Source organism: Fistularia commersonii, chromosome 29 (assembly GCF_037954325.1).
Source record: "Fistularia commersonii isolate RoL2024-O1a breed Wild chromosome 29, RoL_Fcom_v1.0, whole genome shotgun sequence".
In the NCBI taxonomy this organism is placed as follows: Eukaryota; Metazoa; Chordata; class Actinopteri; order Syngnathiformes; family Fistulariidae; genus Fistularia; species Fistularia commersonii.
In genome coordinates, this window is record NC_141312.1 from 2,682,852 (window position 1) to 2,702,139 (window position 19,288).

The following is a 19,288-nucleotide window of genomic DNA, read 5'->3' on the forward strand; positions in this document are numbered from 1 at the left end:
ATTGACTCCCGCCCCGTCCCCGGATTGGATGCGCAAAGGGAAGAGGTGGCACGTTGTAGGTTCCCGATTCCCGGCAGCCGTTCCCTGACTTCATAAATGTAGTTAAAGCAAATCGTTGCCCCGAAACGCGCGTGCAAAGCGACCTCGGCGGCGGCGGGTTGGGAATGAAACTGCAAACACATTGAGTCTGGTTACAGTATCCAAATGTCCTGCGAGCGACTGGAAGTCATTTCCGGAGAAAATGGATGTGATTTCCAGCCCGATGACACAAAAAGCGTCCCCGGAGCCGGAGCTAGAAGGAGGAGGAGGAGGAGGAGGAGGAGGAGGAGGTGGAGGTCTGGCATGTAGATTCCTGAAGCAGGCAGGAATGAGTAAGCAAACACACCATGGAGAGGAGGACACACACCTCTCCATGGGGGGGGGGGGTTCGATGCCGGTGCAGGTTTAGCGGAAGGGGTGACTCACTGAGGAATCAGATGAATGCCTTGCTCAAGGGCACTCCGTCAGTGTGTGTGTGTGTGTGTGTGTGTTGGGTTAACAACGTTTAATCCTCCATGGCAACGGGGAGCGGGATTGGTCGACAGCGGCTGACCGCGCCCTCAACCCCGACGAGATACCTACCAAACTATTACCGTCAAGTGTCCGTGGGGTGGAGGGGAGTGGACGGGGAGTGGAAGGGGGTGGAGGGTGGAGGATTGGAGGGAGGCGGGGTGGGATGACGGCTCTGCTGCTGATGCTGATGCTGCTCTCGGTCTCGGTGCGGCGGCGGAGGAGGAGAGGAAGCATCTTTGTCTGCACGGAGGAGCGGGGCTTCCCTGCAAGCTTCCTCCAGCCTCCGAGCCTCCGAGCCCCGCAGACAGACAGCCTCCAACCCCGGAGATAAGATACACATCTGAAGATAGAGGTCACTTCTCTCCTCTCCCTTTGCCGCATCCATCTCCGCTCTCTCTGTGTGTGTGTGTGTGTGTGTGTGTGTGTGTGTGTGTGCGCTTCTTCGTCCCTTCCCTCCCCCCTGGCTGGACTAACCTCGCCTGTATCCATGTGTCGGCTCGCCGGATGATGCTCAGGTAAATGACACCGCGCACCTCCTACACACACACACACACACACACACACACGGCGACGCGCTGCGGTACGAGCCTGCGAGATAAGACGTGCCGGCAATGTGAGTATGTGTGTGTTTTTATTTCATGTTATTTATTTTTTTTTTCGATTTGATTTTCCGATATCCCCCGCCGGATACCGGGCTGCAGCTGCTCGCCAATTACCGACACTTTTATTCCCTCCTCCCCTCTCGGTGTTTCGCGTAGAATCCACTTCATGTATATACATTTTTTTTTTTTCAATTTTCTTTATTTTTTATTTTATTATTTTTTTTCTTTTGTTATCCGCGCCGCCCGTCAGCCGAGGTGGGTGGAGGTAGAGGCTTTCCAAAAAAATCGGATGCGGATAAGGTCGCCTAATTGCGTGCCGGAAGACCTGCCCTGCGTGGTCGGGCTTGTGCGCGGCCACGGGGAGGCTTTTTTTTTTTTTACCACGACATGCAAACGCTTTTGTTTGATTTCCACCGGCTTTTCCTGCATGCATTTAGAGACGAGAAGAGAAAAGTGCAGTTGTGGAGGTGTGCCAGACACGCAGCACGCAGGGCCTCGTCTGAGAAACGCTTGGGTATTTATTATTGACAGGGATTTCATGTTCCGTGGCAAAGCTGGCCAGTGTAAAGATAGCAAGGAGAGAGAGAGAGAGAGAGAGAGAGAGAGAGAGAGTGGTGAGTCAAGGAGCTTTCACAACATTTGCACCCCCACCCACCTCCAACGCCGCCACCTTCAGCAGCTCTTTGTGTTATCCTCTGTGAAAATCGTGGAGAAGTTTTCGCCCGTCGAGTCTCTCACCTGTGAGACGGGTGAAATGTTTCGGTATCCTCAACCCCTCCTTCCAGGAGGAGGAGGAGGAGGAGGAGAAGGTGGTGGGAGAAAGGGGGAAAAAAAAATAACCACGTCGAGGATCACTCGGCGTCGGTTGAGGACGGCCGACCACTTGAGGAGGCCGCGTGGTCCGACGTGAAGCTTCAAACCAAAAAAAAAAAAAAATCCCACATTAAAAGCCCGCTGAAGTGCGGACGCTGATAAGCGGGGAAAATATAAGGGAGGCTGGCGACAAACACAAATACACCCTTTTATTTCACTCTAAATGGCTTTCCAGTGTTACTTCAATGCGAGTTCATCGGCCCGGAACCTATAATCCCGCACAATAATCCATATAATCTCATTTGGAAAATGTAAATGCATCCGGGATTCTGCACGCTGTTGTTGTATGTGTGCATGTGTGTGTGTGTGTGTCCCTCTACTTCTCCACATCCTGCACACTCTCCAAAATTCTGACCGTGAAGCAGCACAGTTCAGATTTCCCTCCCTTCCTTCCTTCCTTCCTTCCTTCCTTCCTTCCTTCCTTCCACATGCATCTGGTGTCCAACTCTGCACGCGATTTCCCGGCATCTCACTTGTGGACGTCGCACAAGTGTTGCATCTGGGATCCATTGCCTCCCCCCCCCCCCCCCCTCTTAAATCCCGCTGACAGCCTCTTGGAAAAGCGTTCTTTAGCGCGGCCACTTTGTTTCTCAAATGAGCCGCCATGTTGACGCCATGTTGGCGCCGCCGCCGAGCGGAGGACGTACGCGACGTTTGATTCGTCTGAGCGTCTCGCAACTGCAGGGTGTGTCGCCGGCTTGGCTGCCCCCCCCCCCCCCCCTCCTTTCGGTCACGCTCCGCGTGTATCCTCGACTCCTCGCGTGTTTATTTTTACTCCGATTTGACACACAATCTTAAATTGCCGAGATTTTATCGCTCCCCGCCCGGCGTTCGCGGGGCCTTCGGTGCCGCGTTTTCTGCACTTCTGTTGTTTGGTATGATCTGACTCACAAGACATCTGTCGCCATCGATTTTGGGCTTCGGGTGGTGAGGGCGATTCAAAATAACAAAATGGTGTCACCGCTGCCACGTCGGCCAACGCGACACGGCGGGAGACCCAAATAGAATAAAACGCGCATTAATGACAGGGATGTTATTGAAACGGCATCAAATAAAAAGCAGGATATTTAGAAGTTTGGAACGGAATTTCCGGACAATAAGCCGCTACCGTTTTCACGCGCTTTGAACGCTGCGGCTTAAACAACGATGCGGCTTGTTTATGGATTATTTTTGATTAAAGTATTTAGCCCGGTTACATCGGACCGATGAAATTACCTTGAAATTATGAAGAAGAAGCCTTAGTGTGCAGGAGGAAGACGGAGATAGCGATCGGCTGGAGAAGGACAAAGCCGGGATAGAAAATGGATGGATGGACTTTTTCCTTGTGTTATTTATTATTAATCTTTTTCCCCAGCCGTGTTACAGGCACTGTTCGGGGAAAAAAAAAAAAAAAAAAAAGGTATTTCCAGTACCTATTTGTGGATTTTTAAAAAAGTTAAAAAAAAAAAAAAAAAGGATTCTGCGTCAATTTAATGCTCAAAAAAATAAAGCAATGTAATTCCAATTACATCAAATCAGGATCAGCCTCCAGAGTGTTTTTCCTCTTCAATTTTGAGTTTGACTCCAAATCCAGACCTCCGTGGGTTTATAAATTGGATTTCCATGATCATTTTTGTGTGACTTTGTTGTCAGCACATTTAATTAAAGAACAAAGTATTTAATAAGAATAATTCATTCATTGGCATCTAGGATGTGTTATTTTAGTGTTCCCTGTTTTTAGAGCGGCGCACATATGGATCGATACATAACTGTTGAATAAACGAATGAACAATTTAGGATTCGCTGCTTCGTCTCGGCCATTTTGCATCCAGTCGTAATAAGAATATTTCATTTATTCACATCTCGGAAGTATTATTTTAGTCTTTCCTTAATTTTTTTGAGCAGTGTATATCACGTTGTTACGTGGACACCTGCAGTCTTTTGACAATATGTGTACACATAGATTTATTTAGCTACTATTAGCCGGTGCGGCTTATATTCTGGTGCGGGAATTACGGTATTTAGACACGAAACCGCGAAATCGTCTGCTTGGAAATGGAAATCAAAAAGGCCCGGCGTGTTTGTTTCAGTGATTTAGAACGCGGCTGCTGTTGTTTTTTTTTTTTTCAGAGTAGATGAATAGCTAATTTGGTGCTAATTTTTCAGAGTTTCTGTGCCGGATCTCAACGTTCTCCCCGTGTCTGCGTTGGGTTTCGCCCAAATGCTCCAAATACATGCATGTGATTGGTTGTCTGGATGGCGAACCCCGCCTCTCGCCTAAGCCCCGCCCCCTCCAAATCCACTTTTAAATATTTTCGATTTCCCTTCGCGAGTAACGACGTCTTAAAACTGTCATGCTAACGCATCAACCTCACAAATCTTTTTTTTTTTTTTTTCTTAAAAAGCGATTTCCATGATAAAACAAGAAAAAAACAAAGGATTTCATAGCCCCGTCACAATCTCAATAGAATTTGTCTCGCTAAAACTCTCTCGTCCACATCGAGATTCAAACGTTTTTGAAGCCGTAGCTCATCCGCCGCCGAGTATGAAAGGGGATAAATATTTGAATGTAATAGACGCACCAGCCATTACCTTAAGGGAGCCGGCTGATTATTTGTGCAACATAAAGGACGCGGCTGCTTGAATTAACGCCAGGGCACGGTTGACATGGTGACTGTACAGTATGTGTGTCACGGCTCAATAGCTCCAGCTTGCATACTGGGGCAGTAGAAGGTTACAGATATTGTGTGGCATTGCGAATCGTGTCACTTCCTCTCTATCATACCCCATCAAGGTCATATCCGCAGACTGAAAGTGGTGGCCCTGGCCTTTTCCACTCCTGGCTCAGACAGAGGAATGGGGCCCGCGGACCACTGCTGCTTCTAATCAGGGCTGACGCGTGACTCAATTGCATGCCAGCTGCACAGCCAAACAGGGATTATGTCCCTGGATGGTGAACACACACACACACACACACACACAAATAAATAAAATAAAATTAAAAAAAAAAAAAAAAAAAAAAAAAGGTCACAGTTGAGATCTTTGTCTCCCTGCACCTTGGGCAAGTTGGTGATATTTTCATTATTTGCGTGTTGTTTTTTTAATCGTCTTTTCCCAGATAGCTGCAGTCAGCACTTAAATAATTCATGAAATCCACGCGATATAAGACGAGTAGCCGAGAGCCACCGAGCGAGTTGCGCCGGCTACGATATGGGTTATCGTGCCAATTATTTTTGGGAGCAGATAGCAGGTTGCAAAACAAGACCCCGAGATCTAGAAAAACAAAAAACAAAAAAATAGGGATTGATATATATTCGCGAGGGGAACTGATCCGGCAGCGCTTGATTGATATTGTTATACACGTGTGGAAATAGTCAAGTGAAATTGCGGGTTATGTTCCCCGCAGGTGGCTCAGCGAGCGGAACGGAGCTGGAGATGCTCGGTAATTTCCTGTGGGCGGGAGGCGAGCGGAGAATCCGGAGAACGCCGGCGCTCGGCGGCTCCGGACGGCCGGGAGAAGCGCTTTTTTTGAGAAAAAAGCTAAGCTGCGATTCATGAAGGCCGCGCCTCGCCGATCTCCCACTTTCACCCGGGGATATCGAGGCGCGCTGGAACCTTTCAAGCGTGTACCTTTTCCCGATCGGTGCTGTGAGATTTCGTCGGGCTCGCATTAATTATTAAGGGACGGCGGCGGCGGCGGCGGCGGCGGCGGGCGCTCGACTTTAGCGCGACCGGATGTTATTTCAGTCGGCGGGACGGTTCAGGAAGTGGAAATAGGACAAAAAGAAAAACTCTAAGCGCTCGGTATCATCCGTTACAGTGTGATTACGTCCACAGACGAGGTCTTTCCGTCAGGGATATCGGTGCATTTCCCAGCCGACGGCGTCGCTACACCGCGTGAGCGAACCCGCCGGGAGCAGACGGCGCTTTCACCACCCAAGGTTGACGGCGCCGTCTCCGATCGCAAACCCGATCTGGACGGAGAAGCCGCCGTAAAAACGGGGGAACAATAAAAGTCAATTGAAAGTGAAGTCGCGGAAGTGAGCGTAATCCTAAATTGCATATTTATACAGTAATTGAACCGACATAGGATACAGGATAATGAGCTCTTAGAGGCCCCGATAAAACCCCCTCAAGGTGAAATTCGCAATAAGCGTTCATTATTATAACTTAAGCAATATGACCCAGTTGTGAGGGGAAGCGCGTGCCGTGTTTGCACGTCCGCAAACGCGGCGTTACCTCGCAAATCGGCGTGTCGACTCATCCGTCGTCGTTACCGCGTGGCAGCATGAAAAGCGGAAGCTGAAGCTGCACTTTTAACCAAAATGTGCCCAGGCAGCGTTATCAGTGCCCTTAGAGACATAAAACACAATATCACCGGCCGGGATATACATTATGCAGCGCCGGCGCTCCGCTGACGCCGTCGACGGCGTGAAAGAAAAATCACCCGGGCCGGTAATGAGTGTCCACCGGTCCGTATGTTTTTCCTACGCTATCGGCCAAATCTGCATTTTTACATAAAGACGGGCGCCGCCGGACAATGCGATTAAGAGGGCGCGAATATTTTCTGGCAATTAAGTAATCACAATGTCATGAGACGCCCCGCGTGCCCTTCCCTCGTCCTTTAGAACTTAATGGCGGTTAAGTGGCTTAAACTGAAAAGATTAATTGACCCAAGGAAGCGGTTAATTTTGAAAGAAGAGTCTGACTAATGCCGGGAGGCGGGAGCAGATAGTGATACCGATTGTTCCGAGTAAAACGCGCAGATATCGATCTCATGAGGTGGCGTTGCTTTTGAATAGTCCACAGGAACGCCGGCGAGAGATTGATTTAACGCAGGGGTGGCAAACGTACGGCCCGCGGGCCCGTACCGGTCCGCCGGGGGGGTCCAATCCGGCCGGTGGAATAAATCTACAATTTGAAAAAATACATAGAAATCGTGAACTACTCCTATATTGCCTGCTAGGCTTGCACTGTTTGCGTCCGTTTTAGCAACACGGCACGACACCATGTGACTCTGAACTTACAGCGGGTGGCAGCGATGCGGCTTCCGGGTCTGAAAATAGCATTTCTACTTATTGGCAGAAACGTACCGACACCCTTGTCTGCAAGATGTGGCCGTCAAAAAAGAGCAAATTCGACATGTAGTGCAGGGTTTTCCGAGAAAAATGGGACGCTTCGCGTTTGTTCATAAGAACGAGTTTCGGTGCCGCGATGAGACTGGCCGTGGCAAAAAATTCAACAAAATCCACAACTGAGGCGTAGTGTTGTTCAAATTGCACTTAATTTTCTACATGAATCTCATTTTTTTTTTTTTTTTTTTTTTTTCAAAGGAACAGCTCAGTACATAGAGAGATTTTTAAAATGTTCCTGATCTCCTTTACGCTAAAACAAAGGAAAATGTGTTACTTCTTGGTAATTCAAATTGTCTCTCCTGATTTATTTTCCGTGTTGCACAAACTTTGCGTGCGCCGTCACCACAAAATAGCATAGAATAATATTTACAAATAGTTTTTTGTAAAAACAAGCAGGTTCTCCGGGTCCAAAACCAGGCAGGAGGCTCGTCGGAGACGCCGAACCCAATGACAACGAACGCTCGTACGACTGTGTGACATATCGAATCCGCTCGCTAACCGGGAAAGGCTTCTTAGCGCGCTATTATCGGCATTGGATAACAATCGAAAGAATGAACGAGTCCTGTGAGCGTTGAGATTTCATGTTTTTTAATGGACATTCGCACATGTAAATAGCAAAAACGTGGCTTTTTAGATTTTTACTGAATAGAAGTTTGAAAAAAATCCATCCACCAAAAATGAAACCTTGTCGATAGGTACGAACGTTTGGTTTCTGTCTGTATTATTTTGCTCTGTTGGTCTAATTCTTCCTCCCATGTAAACCCGATATTTAATATTCATGCTGAAACCCTTCCAATGAGAACATTTTAGCTTCCATTTCTGTGCCGTTTCTTGAATCTGGTCTCGAAAAAATGGTATAAATAATGTTAAAACGTTAAAATGACATGATATATCTGACAAGAGGCGCAAAGAAAAAAGAAGGCGGGAATCAATCACATGATCATTCCCTTTAAAAATGGCGTCACAATGACATGTTTGTTCACACACATCTCCGCTAAGCACCCTAGGAAAAGCCAGTGTTTGCTCAAAACGTCATTCTAAAATAAATTATCTCCGCCCATCCCGAACAACAAAAGTCGACGCTTGTGTTTTCGATTGTATTTCCTTTTTTTTTCCCAACAAAGTTCGAACGCAAACTTTATTGATGAAATATTTACGACGCGTGGCGCGGCGGGTTTGCACGAGCCAATCTTCCGCCCAAACATCAGCGACGCGGGGAAGGTCAGTAACTTACCTTGGCTCGCTGTCAACCCCATAACACACTTCATCTTCATCACCCGTCACAACCAAGCTAAGGGAGCGGCCGCCTCGTATAAAATTAAAAAAAAAAAAAAAAAAAAAAAAAAAAAACCCTCTTTTGGCCGGATGAAACCTCCTGAATGATGTTGCATCAGATCAGGTGCCGGGGCCTTTCGGATGTCTCGTCCCGTCTCGGCTTCAGATGAATCTTTCCTTTTCATTTTCGACACTATTTCCCGGACGTTCGTCTTTCCGAGGTAATATCACACGCGGGAGCCGCGGGAGCCTTCACAATGAAAAGTAGCCGGCGTGGATATTTGACGCGGAAAAACCCGATGTAAATTGCCGCAAACCGTCTCGGGCTAAAGGAGCAAAAACGAGGCCTCGGCCCCGTGTGTTTTCTTTTCCCTTCTTATCGTGTCACATTAACGTGCGCGGCGTTTGTACGCGGATGCAATTGATCAGCGAGTGGCGTTTCGGTCTCGGCCCGAATCAAGAGATTTTTAGCAGCTGCCCGGCTGTCCATCCATCACAATGATCTCCGCCGCGCCCGATCCGGGCCTGTCACACTCAGACGGACTGCGGCACGATGTGTGTGTGTGTGTGTGTGGTGCGGTAAATACTGGGACGGTCATTTATTTCAATTCACCGCGTGTCCGCGGGCGTCTCTCGCGGGCGGCCGATTCATGCTAATTCGTTATCGCTTGCATAGGAAACCTCATCTAATGCCGCATTGCAAAATCGATTCTATCCTTGCCCGAGGCCGTCTCGTCCGCCGAGGCGTCCGTCTCGTGTGTCCTACCTGTGCGAGGAGGCTCGGGTGTCAGCATTCATTGGTTCAGAGAGGAGCGCCGCGATAGCGGCCAAGAAGCTGTTGCCCGAGATTAACCCAGGCTGTTGTGTTGCATAGTGGCTGAAGAGACGTGTGTGTGTGTGTGTGTGTGTGTGTGTGTTTGTGCGTGCACGCCAGGTGTTCGTTGTGTTTGGGGGACATAAATCATTTTCTACAGTCACAGTGCGGACGCCTTCTTTTTTGGCCACCGGATGCAAAGTGGCCAAGACGTAAATCACTTGATTGCGCGAAAAAGAACAGCAAATTCTAAAGCGGGATCCAGTCATTCATTCATTCAACAGTTCTGTATCCATCCATATTTACACTGATCCAAAAAACAATTGAAAGAATGAATGAGTTTTATGGACATTCGCACATGTAAATAGCAAAAAACGTGGCTTTTTCGATTTTGACTGAATAGAGGTCTGAAAAAAATCCACCCACCAAAAATGAAACCTTGTCGGTAGTTACGAATGTTTGGTTTCTGACTGTATTATTTTTCTCTGTTGGTCTAATTCTTTCTCCCATGTAAACCCGATATTTAATATTCATGCTGAAACCCTTCCAATGAGAACATTTTAGCTTCCATTTCTGTGCCGTTTCTTGAGTCTGGTCTCAAAAAATGGTAAAGATAATGTTAAAACGTTAAAATCACATGATAAATCTGACAAGAGTCGCAAAAAAAGGGAACACTAAAATAATACGTCCTAGATGTGAATAAATGAAATATTCTTATTAAAGACTTTGTTTTTTTACATCCTTGAATATGCCGACAACAAAATCGCATAAAAATTCTCAATGGAAATCAAATGTATGTGAACCCATGGAGGTCTGGATTTGGAGTCGCGCTCAAAATAAATGTGTAAAAACACACAATGTTGATTTAATGTCCTTAAAACAAGTCAAAATGAATCAGTGTTGCTTCCTAAGTGGAAAGTCTGATTTCACACAAGTGTGATTGACTTGGAGTTACATTATGTTGTTTAAATGTCCCTTTATTTTTTTTGGAGTTGAATATTTCTACATTTATTTATCCCATTTTCTAACTGGGGCTACATTTAAAAGGATTTGAGAGGAAAAAAATCTGAATTAAATGTTCAGTGTCCCTCTCTTTTCACGAGTTCCAAGACCCCCCAATGAAAAGTGAATTTCTGCAAAGTACAGACGTGATAATTTTTATGGTATTTTGATATTAAACCTTTACGAAACTTCCTGCAAACTGTATATTACGCTTCCCACACTCTTAAACACGACCCATCACATGTTTTGCTAATTTACTGAAAATTCAGGTCGCCGTCTTACTAATCTTAGCTTCGTTTTTCTTAATGTAACGAACCGTAGCTTGGGTTAATACCGTAATGGCGGCCAACTGCTGCAAAACCTCTGCCTTCCTCTGACATATCGAGAAATTTATCCTTTCAGCAATAATCAGCATCTTCCTGTATCTTCGTTTAACAAAGGAGATCTCGTATTACACGTATTTTATAAAATGAATTTTAGTTTAATTTGACTATTTTTTATTGTTTTTTTTCTTCTTAGGCTAGAATACGGCTATTTCATCACAAAAAAAAAAAAATTCAAACGCTGCAAAAAAAAAAATAAATACTGAAGAACAATAAATTGCAAGAACTGAATGACAAAAAACTTTTGCAAAATTCTCAGTGCTGGGTATCTTTGTTTAACAAAGGAGATCTCTTGTTTTATTCATGTTTTAAAATAGATTTAGTTTAATGTTATATTTTTTACTTATTTTTTTCTAAGGCTAGAATATGGCTTTTTCATCATGGAAAAAAAAATCAAATACAGCAAAAAAAACACTAAGGAACAATAAATCCCAAGAAATTACAACAAAAAAAATCTGCAATTTTCACAATGCTGGGTATCCTTTTTAGCAAAGGAAATCTCATATATTATTAATTTAGAAAACAAATTTTAGTTTAATTTTACGATTTTTTTTTTCACTGTTTTTTTTTCCTTAGGCTAGAATATTGCTATATCATCATAAAAAAAAATATTCAAATACTGCACAAAAAAACACAAAATAACAATAAATCGCAAGAATCGAATGACAAAAAAAATCTGCAAAGTTCACGATGCCGGGTATCTTTGTTTAGCAAAGGAGATCTTGTATTTTATTTATTTGATAAATAAATTTTAGTTCAAGTTTACTATATTTATTTTTACAGTTTTTTTCTTCTTAGGCTAGAATAAGGCTATTTCATCAAGAAAAAAAATTCAAATTCTGCATCACAGTGTTACGCCACTTTTCACAGCCAAAAAAAAAGCAAAAACTTTCCTCAAAAAAAAAAAAAAAAAAAAGCTTATTTACAAAAATAACAAAAAACATGCAACATGCAACATGCAGTTCCAAAAAGTTTGAAAAATTATCCGAGCAACCTTTTTAAGCATCAACCAGAGCTGGCGGGCGAAGACACCTTGATATGCACTCGTCTGAAAATATGAAGAATTAAAATCACACTGGTCTCGGGACGAGTCATGACAACCCACCAAGTGATTATTTTACAAAACATTTTAAAAAGGCTATAGTAATCTTTCTTTTTGGAGCAAATTGGATCCCATCTGCTTGGTTTGGGCAATAGAACAAACATACAGCCAATCAGTGAATGTCTAATTCCATGGTGGGTTGCTTTAATCCTTTTTTTTTTTTTTTTTTTTTTTTTTTTGGCATATTCTTGTCATTTTAATTTGTATATTTATTATTCAGCCTCTTTGGGAATTCTACTTGTTAAACCGGCAGAGCTCCTGAGAGGCGCCCGATTTTTGGGATACGTCGAGACGGACGCAATACCGTCGTCAAGAATTCCTAGCGTAGCATAGGCAACCGGCTAACCGACGCTGATCGACGCGGCAAATTCAATCGTCACATCTCGGGAAATGATACATCCCGGTCGGGGCGGAACGCGTAACGACGCGGGTTTTGAAGATAACTCAATTCATCGTCCTTGTCGGTGACGGAAACCCGTCGGTGTGCGGCGGGGTGTGTCATGTGCACGCCAGGGCCGGGGGGTTAGCAGGGTGCCCCGCTTGCTCCCGCCGCTCGCTTTTGTCTGGTGGCGTCCTCCTCAGGATGAGATGTGACAGCGCCGGATGATCTAATCGCGGATGTCACGGAGGAGACGCTTATTAGCCGAGATTTTCAAGGGCAAACAATAGCGCCGTTAGTTTGTGCGCCGTACCGACGAGCGAGGGAAGCGCCGAAAGATGCATTAGCTAACGTCGCACAAGCGAGGAGAGGAACCGCCGCTCTCTTATATTAATTGTTTATTTGCGTGCACGAATGCGCGCGAGCTTCTAGAAGTGTCTAGATGGAGGAAGGGGGGGGTCTCAATTTGTGGAACATGAGTTGATTTGTACTCCTACAAAGGACAAAACCTCTGCGGCAATTTCAATCTCTTCTGAGAGCTGAGTGGGAAGGAAGTGGCATGAAAATCACCGGGGTGACTTTCATGATGGATATGTTTTACATTATTTGCATATGAAGACTGTTGGAGAGGCAGCGGGAAAGAATGGGAAATGTTTGGCGGCACAATGAGGCTTCACAGATCTTTGTTTCCTGGGCGGAAAATCAGCAACCGGTGTTTGTTCTTTGAACATTTAGTGCGAGATTGCCTTTTTGTGATTTGATGTTTTTTTTTTTTTTTTTTGGAAGCAAACGTGAAGAAGTTGGCGAGCGGACGGCAAATGTATTCACGTCGACCTCGTTGCGAGGGAGGCTGACGCCAACCCGGGCGACCCGCTCACCCTTCACGCAACAGGTGTCGAGCTGCCAGGAACGACGGAGGAAAGAGAAAATAGAAAGTGGAAAAAGAACAAACAGGCCCGGATAGTCTTTTGTTTCCTCGGCACCTGGAAGACGATGGCGTGCGGTGAAATACACTTCGATCGCTTTTAACGTTAACGCGACAAGTTTGTGCAAATGTACCGATTTAATCGTCCGTGGAGGTTCTCGGTCGTCGGGCTCGCGGTCAATTCTCGCCGAGATCTTCTTGAGTTTCTTCGCTTGAAGATGGTTGGGCCCCCATCTGAGAGGCTTCTGTGGGACCAACACCGACCAACACTTCAGGATTGGTCTCCACGGTCCACCTACACCTGAAGGACATCCTTTCGGAGACAGCAATGTTGGCATTCTGGCCAGAGAAGACAAACGGTTTGATGGGGCGAGTCAAAGAAGCCATCTTTTCTTTGTTAAAACAGAAAAAAATAACAAGCATACCGTGTCGTACTGGGATCAAGACCGAGATGGAGCAGGACCTTCTTCTGCACCCTCCAAACAACCGGGAAAGATTGACATGTCGCCTCAGTCCATGGGATCCAACAGGTTTTACCTTTGCCGGTCCAGACGATCCCCAAAAGTTGCTCCTTCGTCCCCAACGAACGACACACCAATGAGTCAAAGTCAACTTTATTGTTAATTTCTCCGCATGTACTGGACGTTCAGAGGAATCGAAGGACCAATCAGAGATCCCCCTTAGACCTAGTTTCTGCCGATCCATTTACATAACAAGCCACCATAACCGGCCAAAACCCGGCCAGTTAAATTAGGAAACTCCCCACAGGTCGAAGGAACTGAAGAAGCCTCTCGGATGAGGGGCTGCAAGTGAAGAAATACAAGTCCAGTCGCTTCGACAAGAAGATTTCGACAAATTATGTTGCGCTAGATGGGATTCACACTTGCGGGCTAGCAGCACAGCTAACATGCAAGGATGCTAACCAGGCTACCGGGAGCAACCGGGGGTAGTCAGTGTCCAAAGGACACTTGGACACGTAGTGCATGTATGTTCCTGCCTGAAGGGGGGCTAGGTGTGTGTGTGTGTGTGTGTGTGTGTGTGTGTGTGTGTGTGTTTGTTTTCCTGTTGAATGTTCGAGCCGGCCTCCTCGGTTTGCTTCATGTGCAACGTTCAGCTCTCTGAGCGTACGTGTTTTCTGTCTCACTTAAAATATAATGCCGGTGATTTGTAAAGCTCGCTCGTTTGTAAAGGTCCGACAGGTTCGAGCGGCCAATATTGGCCTCACACAAATCAAATATCAATATCGGCTAATCCGCAGCAGCCGCCGGACTTATTTGGCTGAATGTGGATTTCGTCTCGGACGTTAAATCAGGAGTGCCGAACTGATTGCGGTCCGGGGGCTTAATTTGATGTCAAAGGGGCCGAACCAGTAAAATCATACCGTAATTACCTTGAAGTCACGCCGAGTCCAAATGTTTCCTTTGTTTGCGTGTAAAGGAGAACAGGTAAATTATAAAATGTTATATGAAGATTTGGAATCAAAACTTTTATTGTCATATTTACAGTATGGAAACGTATTTTCCCAGTACAATGAAAATTCTTACTTTGAAATTAAATGAATTGTTTCTTTAAAAAAACATATGCGACGAACAACCTGAGATTCATTGGGAAAAGTAATTGAAGCAATACCGAGCGTACATGTTTCTTATTAACCTTAACGAACAAAACGAACAAAGAAGTGGTCCATTTTTCATGGAAAACCCTACACTCCGTGTCTACTTTGCTCTTTTTTTCAAGGCCAACAGAAAAGCAGGTAAACTTCTAAAAATAAGTAAAAATGCTGTTTTCAGACCCAGGAGCCGCATTGCTGTGTTGCTGTGTTGCTAACACTGACTCAAACAGTGCACCCATAGCAGACAATGTAGGAACTATAATTTTATTTAAAAAAAAAGTAGTTCATTTTTATGTATTTTTTCAAATTGTAGTTTATTCCACGGGCCGGATCTGGCCCCCTGGTGGGCCGGTAGCGGCCCGCCGGCCGTACGTTTGCCAGCCCTGTGTTCAAGCATCTGGTGGCGACCCCTTGATCTAGAACTCTCTGTCAAACAAACGTTAGCGGCCACTTGACGTGACGGTCGAAGGTCGGATTCCTGGTTTTCGGTCGTATCTCCCCGACCGATTAATCATTTCCGCCCGAAGCGCCGCCTCCCTCGTCTTCTTCCGCACGTTAAATTGAATCGCTCGCCCGCAGACGCACACGTTAGAAACCGGTCTTTTTTCATCCGCTCGCAGACTTTGACTTCAAATGACCGCTAACCGGTTGAATTGCGGTTATCGGATGTCGATAGTTTGGAAGCAGATTTAGTTATTTTTGGGGGGGATATATGCTGATCTCTGCACACTGTTAATTAAAGAGGTGAGCAGACTTTAATAAGTCAGAAGCATCCGTCAATAAAAATGTAATTTACTTTTGATAATCTTCATCGACTGACTCTCTCGGTCCTTCTTTTTTTTTCCCCCGCGACGTCGGCGCTGACAGTCCTTGGGTTTATTATCGGCGGACAGCCCTGATGTTCGTCCCGGCCCCTCGGCTCCATTCAATCGATCTTTTGTTAAGAATCTTACTTATTTCTTTCTGACAGCTCCTTCAAATTTGCCAAACAGATCGACACTGTTGTTGAACCCGATTAACACTTTTAGCCGAGGTAAAAGCTTTTAGCTTTGAACTGGAAGAATCACGAGTGATTGATTTACTAGATCTTTTCCTTTTGGAGCTCCGCTCCTCAGGAACAACCTGCCCTTTTCAAACCGTACGCGACCTGCTTCGGCTCTGCGGGTCATCGGGTCTCTGCTGAAAAACCAACCACCTACGATCGGCATTTGTTTAGAGTTCAGACCCGAGTCGCACTCTTGTGCAAAAACCCTCGATCATTACCGCGCTTTGGCGTTTTTTTCCGCTTCTTTTATTTGTTGTCCCACCAACAGATCGGTGAAAAGTCAACCATCTTCCCTGCTTGAATCAGCTTTTGCTTTCACGGCGCCGTTTAATATGAATTCATTGACAAACTTTTCGACAGAGTAGTTCGTCCTTGCCTGCTGATCCAGGAAGGAAATGTAGTACTTTTTGCTACAGGAGGCATCTCAGACATACTCAGAGGACCAACTATGTCGGCGTCTTCCACCCAGCGCAGGAATGAACGCAGACGACGTGAGCAGTTGCACTTCCAAGTTTATTCCTTGCCAAGCAAACACAACAAAATACATATATACATAATACATATATGCCGTTTTTTCTGCACCATAAGGCGCACTGGATTATAAGGCGCGCCTTCAATGAATGGCCTATTTTCAAAAAAAATTCATATATAAGGCGCACTGCATTATAAGGCGCATATAATATAAGCTACAGTAGTGGCTGGGGTTGTGTTATGCATTCACTAAATGGAGCTGCGCTAAAGGGAATGTCAACAAAACAGTCAGATAAGTCAGTCAAACTTTATTAATGGAATATAAACAAATGTTCTGACAACTCTGTTCACTCCCAAAACAAGTTAGTGTATTCACAATACGGTACCGTAAGTACCGGTAGCTCTTACCGGTATTTGCGCCGCCTGCATTGAAAACAATGTATTTCCAACTCCATTTGTCACAGTTCAAAGCGTTTCATAAAACGAAAGCACCGAGAAGGACCGCCTCTAAATTCATCGATGTTCATGTCGCTAGCTAGCGCTGTTGCCTTCACTGGAATAGTGACTGTAGAGACGAATCTACCTGCTGCTCTATGTTCAACAACCCACTGTTTGAGTTTGTCCTTTAACTGTAGCGGTCTCGCTTTGTTTCCTCGGAAACTCTGTTTAGTCTTCTTTCCTCGGCGCTTCCTCCACTTCCGTACCATTGATTCATTAATGTTGAATTCTCTCGCCGCTGCTCTATTCCCGTGTTCCACTGGGTGACTGATCGCCTTGAGGTTAAACTCTGCGTCGTAAGCGTGTCTCTTGAAAGGTGGCATGGGGTCTTCATATGCACATAAGTGGTGTGGGAGTGGAATTCCCCTTTACCGTTTTTACCGCCGCTACTTCGGCGATGCGCGCACACACACACACACGCACGCAAATGGAAATGAAAATGCAAGCTGTGCGCAATCATATATCCCAGCATGCACCGCGCGCTACTTCTTCTACAGGAGAAAATGGAGTCGGCGGCTGCTTGCCGTAGTTGCGAGACCTCTTGCAGCTCACTATTGATCCATGTATAAGGCGCACTGGATTATAAGGCGCACTGTTGATTTTTAAGAAGACTAAAGGCTTTAGGTGCGCCTTATAGTGTGGAAAATATGGTATATGTTTTTATAAGCTCAGTGGTTAGTAGTGGAGAAACCGGTTGAGACACCGGATCAATCCTGATTGGTCCCTTTACCTTATATGTGTAACCAGGTGGTGGACGGTCGTCATTAAATTTACAAGAAAACACACTAAACTGTCTTAGAATCCCTGTTTGTCGCACCTTCTTGCTGCAGTTTTTCATGTTTGACAGCAGGGGCCATGCTAGCGATGTTGTGATGTTATGCTAAGAGTGAGAGTAACAGTGAAAAGTCAGGAAGTTCAGACAAGCCTTGCCACGGACGAATATGGTGAGACAATTTAATAATCCCGTAAGGCAGGGGTGTCAAACTCATTTTCACCGAGGGCCACATCAGCATAATGGTTTGCCTCGAAGGGCCACGTGTAACAGTAACAGCACACAGTGGACTCTCGTTACTTCACAGATTTTTTTTTGCAATTCTGTTCTCGCGATTTATCGTTCATTAGTGTTTTTTTGGTTTTTTTTTTTTTTTTTTTTTTTTTTTTTTTGTTTTTTGTTTTTTTGGAGTATTTGATTTTTTTTTTTTTTGTGATGAAATAGCCTAAGAAGAAAAAAAAAACAGTAAAAAATATAGTAAAATTAAACTAAAATTCATTTTATAAAAACAAAAAAAAATAAAAAATTTAATTAAAAAGATATATAAAAAATTGAGATCGCCTTTGGTGAACGAAGATACCCAGCGGTGCGAACTCTCGCTCCAAAGTAGATCCGTGCTTGGCGTGCTATTGGCTGATTGAGCATGTTGTTCCGTTCCTCATGTTGATTGATTCATGGAGAAGCAGTCGATCTCCTTGTAGGTTGTGCTCGGCATACGATGTCCTGGTCCGTTCCCGTAAGTGTGAATGCTTTGTGCTATTTAGTTTGTGAAAGTGTCTTCATTTTCTTTTGCGATACCCCACGCTCTACGATGCCTCCTAATCCAGTCGATGGTGGGTTGATAACCGTTTGCGGGAGGTTCGTAAAGGGTTTAGTGAGGTTTGTTGAGGGTCAAAATATCTGTAAATACCTTAAAAATGATCACTACTCCATTTCGACTTTGCGGAAATTCACTTTTCGCGGAAGTTAATTTCCAAGAGCCCCTTGAGGGTAAACTGTCAATGTAACTAAACGTAACCAAATATAATGTGAATTAAATGTCACTACTCCTTAATGTTAAATAACTCCGAATTTATTACTCATTTAAATCCAAAATGTTACAAATGCATTTGCATAGAAGTAAACATTTTTTTTTACGAGTTGCTCAGCTCTAAAGTTAGCTTCCACTGCCGCAGTGTTTTTGAATGCGCCTTCTGTGAACACGTTCTTCCGCCGTCGTATTTTGGCTTTTAATCCTCGGGCAATTTGTTGTTTTTCCAGAAGGCTAACTTTAGCATACTTAGCTCCATGTTTGGTATCAGATCGGACTGTTTGTAAAACGGACGCTGCCTTGTAACACAAATGACATACCGCTTTTTTCTCCTTGAAACACAAGCATGTATCGACCTTCCCGTCTTTCTTGAAACAGTTTTCCATCTGCAGCAACTTTTCTTTTCCTGGACATTTAGGGATCATTTGTATGTCTCACTTTTACTTGTTGAAAATCACATTGATGTAGATACACTGCGATCTAATGGCGTGGTGCCGTCACTTGGCGGGTAACGGGATCGGCATGAATGGTGGCAAATGTAGCTTCTGGTCAATGCACGTGTTTGACTTCTTTGTTATAAGACGATCAGACCTTTTAAGATGTTCTCGCGGGCCACAGAAAATCACAAGGCGGGCCACCTTTGGCCCGCGGGCCTTGAGTTTGACACGTGTGCTGTAAGGGGACTTATTGATAAAATATGAATGCTTTTATTTTAAAAAGCCACTTTCCGTTAGTTTAATTTGGATAGGATAGGATAAAATACTGTCTGGATGCCACCAAACCTACATGTCGACTCGCCAAGTGTTATGTTCCTTGTTTTTTTTTTGGTTTCCTTGTTC

General features: G+C 44.9%; 1 protein-coding gene across 6 annotated transcripts in view; it reads left to right on the forward strand.

The window, feature by feature from the left end:
- Positions 1–695: 695 nt before the first annotated feature.
- The window catches only part of LOC147216637 (neurexin-2-like), a 174,582-nt gene continuing 155,989 nt past the window's right edge, over positions 696–19,288 (forward strand). For all 6 annotated transcript variants that reach the window (XM_086177451.1, XM_086177458.1, XM_086177455.1 and 3 more), the window contains exon 1: positions 696–1,067. The gene's annotated coding sequence lies outside the window, so the exon portion shown is untranslated. The remainder of the gene's footprint in view (positions 1,068–19,288) is intronic.